The 14291-nt window shown below is 37.5% G+C and overlaps 1 protein-coding gene across 5 annotated transcripts in view; it reads right to left on the bottom strand.

The window, feature by feature from the left end:
- The window catches only part of LOC134672385 (rap1 GTPase-activating protein 1), a 457452-nt gene that overhangs the window by 218077 nt on the left and 225084 nt on the right, over positions 1 to 14291 (bottom strand). For 3 of the 5 annotated variants that reach the window (XM_063530250.1, XM_063530253.1, XM_063530252.1), the window contains exon 1: positions 5893 to 6113. The exons of 1 other annotated variant lie outside the window; for it this stretch is intronic. The gene's annotated coding sequence lies outside the window, so the exon portion shown is untranslated. Of the gene's footprint in view, positions 1 to 5892; positions 6114 to 14291 lie in introns of those variants that run through there. One more of the 5 variants, XM_063530255.1, reaches the window with a different exon arrangement.

Genomic DNA, 14291 nt, shown 5'->3' with positions numbered 1-14291 from the left:
TATTAGTAGACGCTGGTATTTGGACAAATGTCGGGGATAGCTAACTTTACCTAATACTAGTAATGAGTCTTCCAATAAAACAATACTTAGCCTAGCTATGATTATTGCAAAATTTGTATAATTATTCAGAATAAATTAACGATTGAGAACCGTTTCTCTTCCATTAATCGCTGGTATTTTAATGCAATGCAAAGCATTTTTTGCTTCACGCCAAATTACGTTTAGGAACATCGGTTTCCTCTTTAAGATCCAGAGGAAACAAATAAAGGAGGCGGCACTCCTTTTGTGTTAAGCCGAGTGTACAATACGTATGCGTATTTTAACATACCTGTACGGTTACCATCAGTTTGTCACTGACATAAACGCCGTTGAGAACGTAATTTACTTTCTATACATCCCGTTTGCACTAATATGCGAGTGCGAGCGAGATGTATAGAAAGTAAATTACGTTCTCGACGGCGTTTATGTCAGTGACAAACTGATGGTAACCGTACTGATGCTATATTAAGGTCAAGTATCATCATCATCAACATATCAGCCAGAAGACGTCCACTGCTGGACATAGACCTCCCCAAAAGAGTGCCACAATGACCGGTCTTGCGCCACCCGCATCCAGCGAACTCCCGCGACCTTTACCAGGTCACAGAATAAATAATAGTACTGTACAGAAAACTCACTCCTTAACAAAACGCGTCTGTTACGATCAGCACAGATATGGTCGCTAGGTGGCGACAGCGCCACGCGCAGCTTATGGCCGAACGGATGTACTTTTAGCTACCTGTAGCAAAGCGACGAAATCGCGGAGTGAGCCACGCCTGACCAGGTCATCAGTTGTGGGCCAGGCTCAAGTATGTGTAAATCAATATTACTCGTGACATCGGGACGATAATCGCTAGAGGATTTATACTATCTACAGGGGAAACAAGGTATTTGAACTATGAAATCTGGTATTTAAGAAAGATAATTATTATTTGGATAAAAATTCTACGGCTGCACCGCATAATTTTAATAAAAATTAATTCCTTGGTAGATGATGCCCAGCCATACAAGACGCTAAACTGAAGTACTTACCTAAGTTGGCATACATTTATCGGCAGATATGCACTATTTGAGTACAATTGTTTAGTTTCTTATACATCTTCGTAAGGCATTTAGGACAGGCGCTATTAAGTTTGTATGCACTAATAAATTCATTTATTGATATAAAGTTTCATGTTACTATACATAATATAAAAGTATATTTTAATTTTAACAACAGCCTATTTTTAAGGCGAAAATCGGTGTAGACGTGCTTTAAAATATAATTGGCAATTAAAGCATTATTTTGATATTACACTCGCGTAATTAATAAATGCAGCGTTCTACGGTTTAAAGAGAACTTTGAATTACGTAACACGTAACAGTAATTAACCATACAAGCAGGCTCTCCTAATTGTATTACATTAATTAAACTGCTTAACAATTTAAAATAATAAGTGTTCGAAATAATATACCTATGTAGGGTAAAAGTCCCAATATTTGACACCGTCACCCCATAACATATAAACGATACTCTGTGGCCTTCTATTTTCGATTTAAGTTAAATGTGCCAATGCCAACCAATGGGACAGAATCGAACAGCATAAGAATACATGTAATCATAATCTACAAAATATAAGCCATAAGGCCCATAAGTAAAGGTATTATTCTAGACAAGGTGTAAAATTAACCCGTATAACCGTCTCATAAATTGCCTTCATACATTAGTACGAGCACAATCAATTTAGCAATTGCAAATTACCCAATAGAGATTATCGGCTACGGGAGTTGAATTTAAATAGCGATTAAGTAACGCCAATGAAAGTCTAGCTGAAACGGTACCATAATGAATAAGCCTGAATTAGTAGCAATTTTGTTCCATTTGCCAGGATATCCTTCTATCTATTAACCGCAATTTCTAAATTTCCTCAGATATAGTTACGCGGCCTACTAAACAGGAACGGAACTAGATAGCGCAATATGAAATTAAATAGGGAGTTGAAATTGACCCAAAACGTGTAATCAATCATTCTGATTGTTTATTTATCATTAACGAAGGTAGGTACTTGAAATTTTGATAAGGTTGAGAACGGTGTCGGACTATCTAATGGCTCCTCTACACGATGGGCCAACGCCGGCCACTCCAAGGGACGCATTTATGCGTTAGAGGGAGCCAGTGATATTGCTATCTCATTCTACCGCATGGCTGCGTCCCTTGGAGTGGCCGGCGCTGGCTCATCGTGTAGAGGAGCCATAAACAGTTTGTGTCGGCCGAATGAGTTGATGTTTGCGCTGTCTTGAGGCATTAGTTAGGTTCTCGGAGTAATTAACAAATGGAGACGCCATGTCTAAAATTTTCGGTACAAAATAGTCTGCCGTTTTTTGCGGGGGAGGGGCACATCAAATGTATAGGTACGTCATGTCAGATAAACGTCAGTCCATACATATGGTTGACATGTGGTTGACCATTGGCCGCCTATTTTCGACAGAGGGGAACGCCTGTTAATGGCGGCTCCATTGTTAATTACTCCGAGGTTAGGTTAGTGGGCAGCCAGGGGGTATCGTTGGCCTAGTCAAGCGAGTCGAGTTAGATTAGGTCGGTGTTTGATGCAAGAAGCATTTGAAGCAACGGTGTGGAGGTAGACAAACCTCGAGCTCATAGATAGCAATGAGGTTTTAAATACAAAATCCCTAATCCAAAGATATAAGATATAGTTTCTTTGAACTGAAATCGGGTGTGTCGTTATAACTAAATACTGTAATACCAGCACATATGCTGAAAAAGAAAAATCGGGTCGTCTAATTGCTTACTGAATTTGCCTTGCTGCATTGTGATTGTGAGGTAAATGCATTCCTAATAGGAACGTCAATATTTTCTTTGTCTACAAAAAACGTGCCTGAGCAAAATGGGTTTATAGAAATGGAAAAAAACCTACTTTTTATGTTTTTTCTACATTTGTTTGATGTTTTTGTTCCTGTGTTCGGACTGTGTGCAACACCTCTATGTGGAAGTTCGCAGCTGCAGAGCGTCATGCGTGCACATGCATATTCAAAGATCAGTCGGTTTCCATTTCGCGCGCGTAATCGGAAACAAAACATTGCCAAGCAAATAACAACCCTAATGCTAGTGTAAATACGTAATTACCATTTAATTACGTTGATAATGATTTATTCATTTCTAAATTACTTCAAAGAGGAAGAGTTTGCGGATGAAAAAAGGGACAGAAAAAACAAAACAGTATCGTACGCGGCAAACTGTGACGGCGATATGCCGATTGCTTAACGGAAGAAAGTGATGGGTGCTCGTCACGAACTTATTGACAGGTGGTACGAAATGTTGGTTACTGAGCTACCGTGTCAAATTGGTGGTAGGAAGTCGTTGATTATGATTAGTCATGGGAACCGGGAAGAAAGGGGTAAGGAATCTAACTATCGATTACTTGCTATACGTATGTAATTTGATTCCGATGGAACTTGCATTGACGTTAATTTTCTCTTGTTGCGTGATCACGATACTAGTATTGACCGTTGAACCTATGGATGTTGGTTACCTACTTAAATCAAGGTCACGGATTTCCTATAAGAGCAACAAAAATGACACTAATTTTTGTTGCCGTTGGTGTGCTGGGGTCCATTTCTCAAACGGCATTAGACTAATATTATTAGTTCACGAACTGTCAAATCATTTGGATAGCCATGACAGGTGATAACACACTAATGCCTAAGTAATATTAGACTAATATCAGGGAAAAATCGGGAAAAGTGACGTGCTCCCGTTTCGGAGGCCAAGACCCTCTTTGGGTCGCTGAGGTATACGCATATTAGTTAGTTAGTTGGTTTTAGACTAATATCATTCGAGAAATGGGCGTATGAATTTCACATAAGCGTAGATATAATAAAAACAACAGAAGTAGGAATGTATCTTTAACCTGACATTAACGGTTTTAAATAAATTGTTAGGTAGGTACCTACTTTTAAAACAATAGAATTTTACATTAAGAGAAAGCTGTTGCCGAGGATCAAAACAAATTAATTTAACTACTTCGCCGTTAAACTGTCACGTGGTAAGCAATTAAGAAAAGTGTCTAATTAGGCGCATCCAAATTAATTTATTGGTGCGCTCACATTTTTTACTGCAAAAAACAGCATGTGCAGTCCAGATTATTTTATAGTCTATTTACTTAGAAAATAAATCAAATCGATTTCGACTCTTGGAGACCTAAGAATATTTTTTTTTTGTTTTGACGCATAGGTACCTCTAGAAAGAAACTTTTCCAGTTTTACCACTTCTAAAGATTTGTTTAATGTATCTCATATGTATTTATATTTGTAATAGGTACCTAAGAAATACCTACAGTGTTTGACCATGTTTTCAGTGCCATCGTCTCCTAGTCCCTATCAATTGATACAGCTACAAATTAAATCGTTTACAATCTTGAAAACCTTACCAACCTAATATTTTATATTATATTATTTTGACATACTATACTACTAGTATTGAGACATACTAACATTGAATAATTTTAAGGTTTAGACTCACTTGTTTGTCGCGCGAGTGACTAAAAACAAGAGAGTCTAAACCGTAAAATTATTCAAAAAATACGTATACACTTGTGTCCTAACATCTTCTTAGACAGATGTTAGGACACAAGTGTCTATATTTTTTTTGGATTTTATGCAATGTGGCAACATTAGCTATATTATGTCGGCAGAATCGTAACACATTACATGGTTATCCTCAGGGACTGATCAGACGGAACGATTACACCGATGGGCTGGTACAGAATGCGTATAACGCGAATCTTATTAGATAATCTTTTAAGCGGGCTCTACACTTTAACCTAAGAATTCTGATTTTGTCTGGTACACCTAGGGTTGCCATACTTACGTCAGGATTTTTGGTTGTTTATCAGGAATCCGGGGGGACTTGCGAGTGTAAGGGTTTTTTTAGAAACTTCAATTAATCACTAGAAGCTACCTACAAGTTTGAAGTTTGAAGAGGAAAGGGAAGTTTGAGATTGTTTACCTAATTTTTAATGTTAAAAAAAACGAAGTATAGGCTATTGCTGTACATATTTTGATTGGATATTATATTAATTATAGCAATACAAACGTACGAATAAACAAACAAATAATGCATAACATAAGATGCCTTAGAGCGACTCATCATCTACTGCCCACAGTATCATGTAAGCCATATTTCATAAATTTAAAAATATTAACCTTTCCTTGTATGTACATCTACGAACTAGTAATTTTTGTGAAGAAACATCCAGATATATTTCGAAGTCTTAATAGTCAACGTCTGCAACACATGGTCTGTGCACATCCATCGAGAACTGCTCTCTTGTCAAAAAGCGTTCTCGGTATGGCTCCTAGAGTTTATAACAAATTACCAGAACTTATAAGGAAAGTGTGTGACATAAATATATTTAAAAAATCTGTAAAAGAATTTTTGGTCAGAAAGGCTTTCTACTCATGTAATGAATTTCTCACTGACAACCTTTACTGAATAATTATTATTAAATTAAAAATGATATATTTTTTATGATATAAATATGTATAATGATATATTTTTTTAATGATTTTTAACTGATATTATTTGGACATTTTACTTAATTTATTGTTTGACATACATACTTACTGCCTGTAAATCTTAAATTAGTGCATGGTGCATGCTAATTGCTATTAGCAATCAAACTTAATTTCGTATGCCCTTGGGTACGACATAGTGGAACAATTTTCCTTTTTTAACATCATATGCAATATCATGTTGTGTACACCTATGATCGACGAATAAAGCATTTGTATTTGTATTTGTATTTGTATTTGTAACATGCAAATACACGAACGAAGAAAATAAATAAACAATACCTGTTGAAAACGCCAACAATCACCATGGTAGTAAAATCCAAATATTTCGAGTTTACAGATGCAACACAAACGTCATTTATCAAAAATCCGTTGACACCATACAGAGACGATAAACAATCCCACAAGCATTCACATTGTCACTAATCGATTCGTAATTCAAATTCGGAATGTCCGCGCGTACGATGTTCGAACATCGCGAGTCCGCGACCGGCACATGCGCACTCGACGGCGGTTGAGAAGCTACTGGGGCTCTGATTGGTCGATCCGTGCCTCGCCGGTTGCGCTCGCGTCCCAAAAGATGCAACGCGCGTCAAAATCAAAAAACTGACAAGGGATCGCATAATGAATTCATTTGAATGCGATAATGATAATTGAATTGATTGTAGCTGTACGCTTTGTAAATAATTGTATTGACAAGGCGGGGTCAGTGAACTTATCTTTATTAAACATAGATACCTACGTCGAATCACAGTTAAGTAAGTTTGTTAAGGTACCTAACCTACCTAGGTATGTTGGTAACGTTATAGAATTACATATGTACCTACTTTATCAAGCCTACTTTTTAAATAATTATATACCGTCGTAATTAGGTAGGTACCTTACTATTAAATAAATTTAAAATCAGGATCAATTTACAAATTTGGGTAATTTTCACTTGGATAATTGAACAAAGGAATACGCACCTAGGACCTAAACAAGACAGGTGATGGTAGGTAGTTTGGAATTTACCGCACAAGTCTTAAGTACAAATCTATAAATGTATCCTGTGTAGGTACTTACACATATTTATATTTACAGTGTCAAGAAAAATGTGGGTATTAAGTACCTACCTACCAAGCCACGAGCCACACTAGTCGATGGACCAGTATGTAATAATTGGTTTCCATAGCTGCTCCCTTGTTACCTATCTAAGTACTTAAGTAAGTACCTAGGCAAAATGTAATCGCACTGAGCAGGTAGGTGATCCGGTAGATACCAGATACTAACCGAACCGTAGGTATACAGTTCAAAACCGCAATCCGGACGCGACATACTTAGCAATAAGCACTGCCCTAGGCACCCTGGGTACTAATTTGCCCCATCCCTTTTCCGTTTCCATAGATCCTGGCACGTATGGTGTAACCGGCTAGTTAGTGCGGTAAAAGAAAACCAGGTTCTTTACAGTAAACAATATAATATGAAAATATGTACAATAAAATAAACTAATTTCTGTCAGTACTTGAACCTAAACCAAATAAATATCGTCACTGGCCTTAACGTTGTTGAATCCCATGCATTCTTAGTCGAACCGTACGATCAACTGTGGCTGCGGGTGCAGGAATCAGCTTTAGCAATGTAGGCTCCACGCAGCAAGGTCCACAGAGAGGAAAGCTTCAGCAGCAATTATTCAAATAATAAGCAGCAACAGTAGTAGCTCTTCAATTTAAAAGTAGAAGAAAGGGCTGCATTAGTGGCAGCCCTAGTATTAAACTTTATCACTAATTATAATCATACAGTCGCATTAAAATAATAATTAGAGAATTGTGCCATATCAGACAACATTTCCAAAGGAAAATTTTACGAAGAAAAACAAAAGACGGCGATACCCTTAGTTTTTAGTGTTCCGTACAAAACTTTGTTTACGGAACACTTATGGGATCACTTCGGTCTTGCAAATCAGTTAAATACGTTTTTCTCAGAGACCGTTTGACATAGATACCTAAAATTTGGAACAGTTATAGCAATTACCACCACTCATATTGTAAATAAGTCAAAACTGCATATTTCTTATTAAAGGGGGAAATTTAGGGGGTTGAGAGGGGTAGGCTGAAACTTTTTTCATTTGTAAGAATCGTGTGGGGTACCATTAGAAAGCTTGCAAAAAATTGAGTCGATGGACTGATTTTGACTTCATTTTAGACTGCAATAGTTTCGTCAAAAAATGCATTTAAAGTTGCAAGTTTTCATACAAAATTTTTCACCTCTGTCCTGGCGATTTTCGCGAAAACTATAGCTAACAGGCAGCTGACCAGTCAATACCCAACTTAAAGAAGCATGGAGACGGCGGGAAAATTATCAGCTTAACTTTATCTTTATTAGTTTTTCAACTGCAGCTTGACCTTTGGTTGCTTAGGGCTAGCTAACTGATGCTTACACTGGTCAATTCATATTAGGCGAGAAACATCCTTAGTTAAAACTTTGGCATTGAAATTTATGACTTATGTCTTTGACACAAAGTTTAATTCTGCTTGCTTATTTTTGTGGGATATTTAATTTTATCTCAATAGCCTACTATAAGTATGAGAGAGATCTACAAAATACGACCTTATTATATTGCAAATAAGTTTCAATTTCGAACGGGCTTTCCAACCAATGGACTCAAAAATCTGAAAATATTCAAATTAAGAATTCCGTTCTTGACTGTCGTTGTGTTTTTTTTTTTCACAATAGGACACATAGAGTTAGTAAGGCGTATAGAGATAATGAAGTTATTTAATATTTATGAACAGCTTTGGCCTCATGTATAGATTTTATTGAGAGTATCTGATTCGTCGAAACAATATACACAATATTCCTTTTCATTAAGTACCTACATTTTACATTTCTGTATTAATTGTATAATTATAATATCTATTAATTATATTCAGTACTTATGTATATTTTATAACGGATCGGTGAGCAACAAGATTCAGGGCTATAACCGCGAAAATAGAAGTTCGCAAATTGCGAGCATTTTTCTGTTTTCAGTCCTGTTACGAGAAAATCATTTTGGAAGACATTAAAGTATATGACAGTTAAATATCACAGTTTTTAGAAACAAAGGTAAAATTGACGAAATATTTAAAGTAAGCTGATCTTGTTTTTTAGCAGTTCTAAATAGTATTAAAGTCTATATATATGGCATAGAACTAGAAACAAAATCAAATAAAAAATAATAATGAGTTCTAAATTCAAATTGAAGGAGTATACATTTAAGGTATTATACCAAGTTTTGTAGGCCAAGCGCGCACCACGATATTAATTTTTGCGACACGATTTTAGAATCGCTCTGTAATATATCGCAGAAAATTCACTGCGCGCACTGCGATGAAAAAGTCGACGATTTGTTCATTCTCAACATGGATTTCGTACCAGTCGCTTGTCATGAAACGTGTCTTTAATATGCGATTGCTGTATGACTTTGAGCATTTATAACACAAAGGTGATCCCCGTCTATTTCCATAATTAAATGGTCAACATCTAGCGTCTCATTTTGAGACTCCATTGGAGATGCAGGTGCCGAGATGTTGGGGTTTGGAGAGCGAAATGCCGACTGAAGTCCGGCCGGGGTGCGATTTTATTATCATAGTGCGCGCGGGGCCATACAACTCCGCATGCTGCAATTCACTTTGCGACAATCGCGTCGCGAACAATCGCGGAAAAATGTGACAAATCACAATTTTAAAATCGCTGCGATTTTTTTGTCGCATATGCGCGCACTAACATATAAACACATACGTTGCATTTCTGCGACAAAATTATCGCAGGACAAAAAATCGTGGTGCGCGCTTGGCCTTACTCTAAATTATTATAATACATCAAGCATTCGCGAGATGCTCGACTTCGTTATTCAAACATAAAGCAATAGTACAAGAATCTAACTAAATGCAAAGGCCGAAGGAGCGATTCGAAGATCCGAAGCGTCCGACAGACGCGCGCCTCCCGTAACTTTTCCAAGTATTTTTAAGTACAAGTGTCTAAGTCGCAAGATCCAAAGGCTGAAATCGCATTGGGCCTAAAGCCCGAAGCATCCAGGAGGTCAGTTCTAAACACAGGTAATTAATACAAGTGTCTAAATGCGAAGGCCGGAGGCCGAGCTCCGCGTAGGGCCGAAGGCCAGAAGCCTGCAAGATGTCAGTGGTTAAACACAGAACTGACAGCCTGGACGCTTCGGGCCTTCGGCCCTACGCGGAGCTCGGCCTTCGCATTTAGATACTTATACTATTGTTCTGTGTTTAAGTACTAACATCCTGGACGCTTCGGGCCTTTGGCCCTACGCGGAGCTCGGCCTTCGGCTTTCGCATTTAGACACTTGTACTATTGTTCTGTGTTAAAGCACTGACATCCTGGACGCTTCGGGCCTTCGGGCTACGCGGAGGTCGGCCTTTGGCCTTCACATTTAGACACTTGTATTTACTATTGCTCTGTGCTAAAGCGATGACATTTTGCTAAAGCTCGGCCTTCGGCCTTCGCACTTAGACACTTTGTACTATTGTTCTGTGGGTGTAGTTGAATACGGTATCCTAAAAACAGGCAAACAACCTCTGTAAAATGTAACGATGCGAGCGGTACGGCTACCATCAGTTTGGCATTGACATAAAACGCTACCGTGGGCGTGAACGTAATTTACTTTCTATGCATCTCGCTCGTACTGACATATTAGTGCGAAAGAGATATACCTATAGGAAGTAAATTACGTTCACGATATCGTTTATGTCAATGCCAAACTGATGGTAGCCGTACGGAACACTAAATGCCTCGAGCTATCTCGGACTTGGCCAAATTATTTTATTTACAACCGGCCAGTGTGCGCGGTGACTGTACATGCAGGTTTGCCATGTTACAATGGAACGTCCGGGCCCGAGCCCATAATATAATCGGTCCAATGATTACACACATTGCTATATATCTATTTGAATTATTTGAATAATAGGTACCTAGAAAATTTAAAATAGGGTAAGTATTTGTAAATAGAAGTAGGCGTCGTCGCATAATTAGGTTTGTATCGTCAGATTGTCACATCTCAAGGTAATTAAGTACCTAGGTCATAAATTATATGAGAGATTATTAAAGGGAGAACACGAAACAGAGTGTCCGAAAATCAAAAATTGGCCCCCTGACACTTCGCGATATTCTCGATATTTTATTATTAGCCATGTTAATATGTATTTTATAGCTACGCCGCCTTTTGTCACCTTCTCTAGCCGAATCAACATACACTTCAAAACTTAAGCAAATTAAAAATAAACCCCTTCAGATCATGTTCTTATTCTAATTTTGATTAACCAATCCTTATGGATCCAGATATTATATTTAAAGCAAACAGTAAAACTTTTGGGACATTTATACTATGTATAGGTCCTAAAATAAGGTTGAAATCTCATATATTATTTTACCTGTCGACAACTGAAGAGACCCAAACTCGCAATTATGATAAGCTCAAACAATCCTGAACAATAATTATGAACCTAAAATTTGATTAAAACTTTGTCGTCAAACTTCGCCAATTTAATTTAATTTAACATTAAAACATTAACGTTCCATAAAGCGTAAACAACGTAAATTATTTACCTACCTGATATTTCAGATGATGATTCCTGTCTGAATTGTAAATCAATTCATAATTAGCTCACGCAACATGAGTAAAATCTGATAAGGCATATTGAACAATTGATGTTAGAATTTTGTTTAATAATCTTGTCTGTGTTGAACACTAAAGTACGTATGGAAAAGTCGGTTAAGGTCTGAGTGTGGAAATCTAACGCTGTATCTTTAGCATACTGGATCGTATCTTTTACGGCTCTCGGAACACTAGATATTAGTGCTCCGTTGATAAGAATAGGATCAATCTGTGATTTGTTTGAAATAAGGTTTACAAATGATCAGCTAACTGTATCTACTAGTATATATTATGATTATGAAACATTAAATAGGCAAGGAAAACCTTCCAACGGATAATTTTATACCACCAAAATGTGTTTGATACACACGCTTACACGCCGCCTGTAGTAAATTGACAATTATATTTGAATTTTATTATTTCCTACGCAACGTCAGACAGATCCTGACAATGGGATAGTTAAAAAGGCATAAAGTTCGTTTTTTTAGCATTAGAAAGAACTTGCAAGAAGGTAAGCGATCTTGACATGTATTTTAATTGAAAAACGCTTTTTAAATATCAAATACTATTATTTCTGTAAGCAGAAGAATATAAATGATCGTATTAGATTCATAATTGTTACATATTTGCCGTAACTTATTTTTAAAATGTGTTTTTCATTTAAAAGACACACCAAGATTGTTTACCTTATTTCTAATCCAAAAAAAAACGAACTATTAGGTGTCGAAGATGTGTGTCTTCACTCTTCAGTGTCAGGTTTGTAAGAACACCGTGTGGTTTTCTTACAAACCTCATCAAATAAAACATTGTTTCAAGGAACTCCAATAGGCACTTTATTGGCGTCATGCGGACTGCATTCGTGCGACGAGAGCAATAGCATCGAAAGTATTCGCAGGTCCGTCATGCGATGAAATACGAGTTCATTTCATAAGTACGAGATCGCATTTGAATAACGTACGGTCTCTTATTTATAAAACAAATGAGTTTTACTTTACATTTGCGTTGTTAACGAGGACTTAGATGACGTTTTCCTGATCGATTACAGCCACAACGACTGTGATGAATACGTACCTACACTTAGATTGAAAGAAACAAAACAAACACACAAAACAAAACCCACAAAAATGTAACTCGGCGAACTAAATAATAACTTAGCGACAGCGACCCATGCTTAAGTTCGTATTAACTGCCGAGTTTATTTTTCGGTTGCTTGGTTTATTATAATAATTATAAATATTTGTGGAGTACCTATACGATTACTTAGGTCCCCCCCCCCCACTGGCCCCCACATCTAGCGTCTTTCGAGCGACGGCGTCTGCATGGGCTATAACCGCGAAAATCGAAGTTCGCAAATTGCGGGGATTTTTCTCTGTCACTCTAATTACGCCTTCGTTGGATTAAAAGAGAAAGATCCCCGCAATTTGCAAATTTCGGTTTTCGCGGTAGCCGCTCTGGTCAGCGCTATGGAAAATGACGTCGCTGCGCAGTTGCGTCGACGTTGCGTCGAGCAGCGGCCATAGAGTTGTAGACGCCGACGCTCGAAAGACGCTAGATGTGGTTAGTATTGCTGATTTGCTTTAAGTAGCTTACATAACATACCAGTTGGCACTTTGTTACAGCCAGCACCGTAATTAGCTAAAGTGGGGGGAGTTGTTCAAAATGATTTTAGCATAATTGTTATGATGGAAATACGATATTTCTACTTTAAACGTTTACACGCTATGTCTACTGCGGCTAATTACGACCTTGTTATTAGAGTATTATTACCAAAATACATATGAACTGTAAATATTATGAAGCAAAATGGTTATATTGGTGTTCGAAGAAATGAGATAGGTAAATATGTAGTTGAATATAATCGAATAGGTTAGGTATCTAATTTACCTATTCTATTGATTGAAACACAATTGAAGGAGACCATTAAATATAAAAATTACGCAAACTTTTGCCAACAACCAACAAGCACACAGCGTTTACTTGTTTCGCTTGTCCAACATGTCACAACAATGTGCGTCCACGATCAAAGCTGACCACAAACCGAACAATGACAGACAAATGAAATTATTGCTGACTGACGCTTCAGTGATTGGTGAATGGTGGAGTATGCTTCATATGTTTCAAATAGTTTCGATTGGCATTTAATCGCTTAGAACTATTGCTAATAGCCAAAAGGCAAAAATGTCAAGTGTTCCTCCAAAGTTTAAGTAGGTGGTTGTTATTTTATTAAATAAGAAGTAAGCAAATTTATTCCGCCTTGCCAAAATACTTATGTCATCCCACGTTTCTTCTATCACCGTCCCCAATATTTCCTTATTCTTGCAGCAATTCAAGCATGAATTTTATTCCCAACACTTAGTGCGTGCGCAAGCCAGTTTGCAGAGTTTTCCAATCATGCATAGTTGTTACAGATCTGTAGCTCACATTACACTAGGTCTCCCAAGTGGACTCGCCCAAGCAGTGGGAATATACGACCAACTTACCTGCACTACACGCCTCCTCACTTAGTTTCGCGACGCATACTAATGCCCCCTTATCACTCCGAACGAAACAATGCATCACTGTATACCGGCCGCAATCACTTCTGCTGTTTTTACTACAATCTACCATTTCATTTTGGACTTTATTTTAAGGAGCCTACAGTCGATTTTGCCTTGAAGATTCGAAGATAATTTCGCCTCGGAACGTAGAAGCATAAATTACAGCGGTATTCTTGGCCTAATGCTGAAGAATCGTCATCGTTCGTCCATGAAATGTGCTTTAAGTTAAATGGCGCAGCGTGTACCCTTGACGTTGTGTTTAATTATCATCATTTATTTATAGGAATTTTAGGGATACATTCTAATGTCTTCATTTAATGACGAGTTCTTGCCACTCTTGGTGTTGTACTTACCAGCTGAGCTATGACATATGGCAGTACTATATAGTCTCTCTTAAGTTCTAAAAAAATCAAAATCGGCATAACAATTTAACAATCGTGTAGGTACCTACCCAATGTTCACAAGACAAGTATCAAGACAGGAAAGCCAAATTAGCACTTCAA

This window comes from Cydia fagiglandana, chromosome 17, assembly GCF_963556715.1.
Source record: "Cydia fagiglandana chromosome 17, ilCydFagi1.1, whole genome shotgun sequence".
Lineage (NCBI taxonomy): Eukaryota > Metazoa > Arthropoda > Insecta > Lepidoptera > Tortricidae > Cydia > Cydia fagiglandana.
This window is presented reverse-complemented; position numbering and strand designations above follow the sequence as displayed.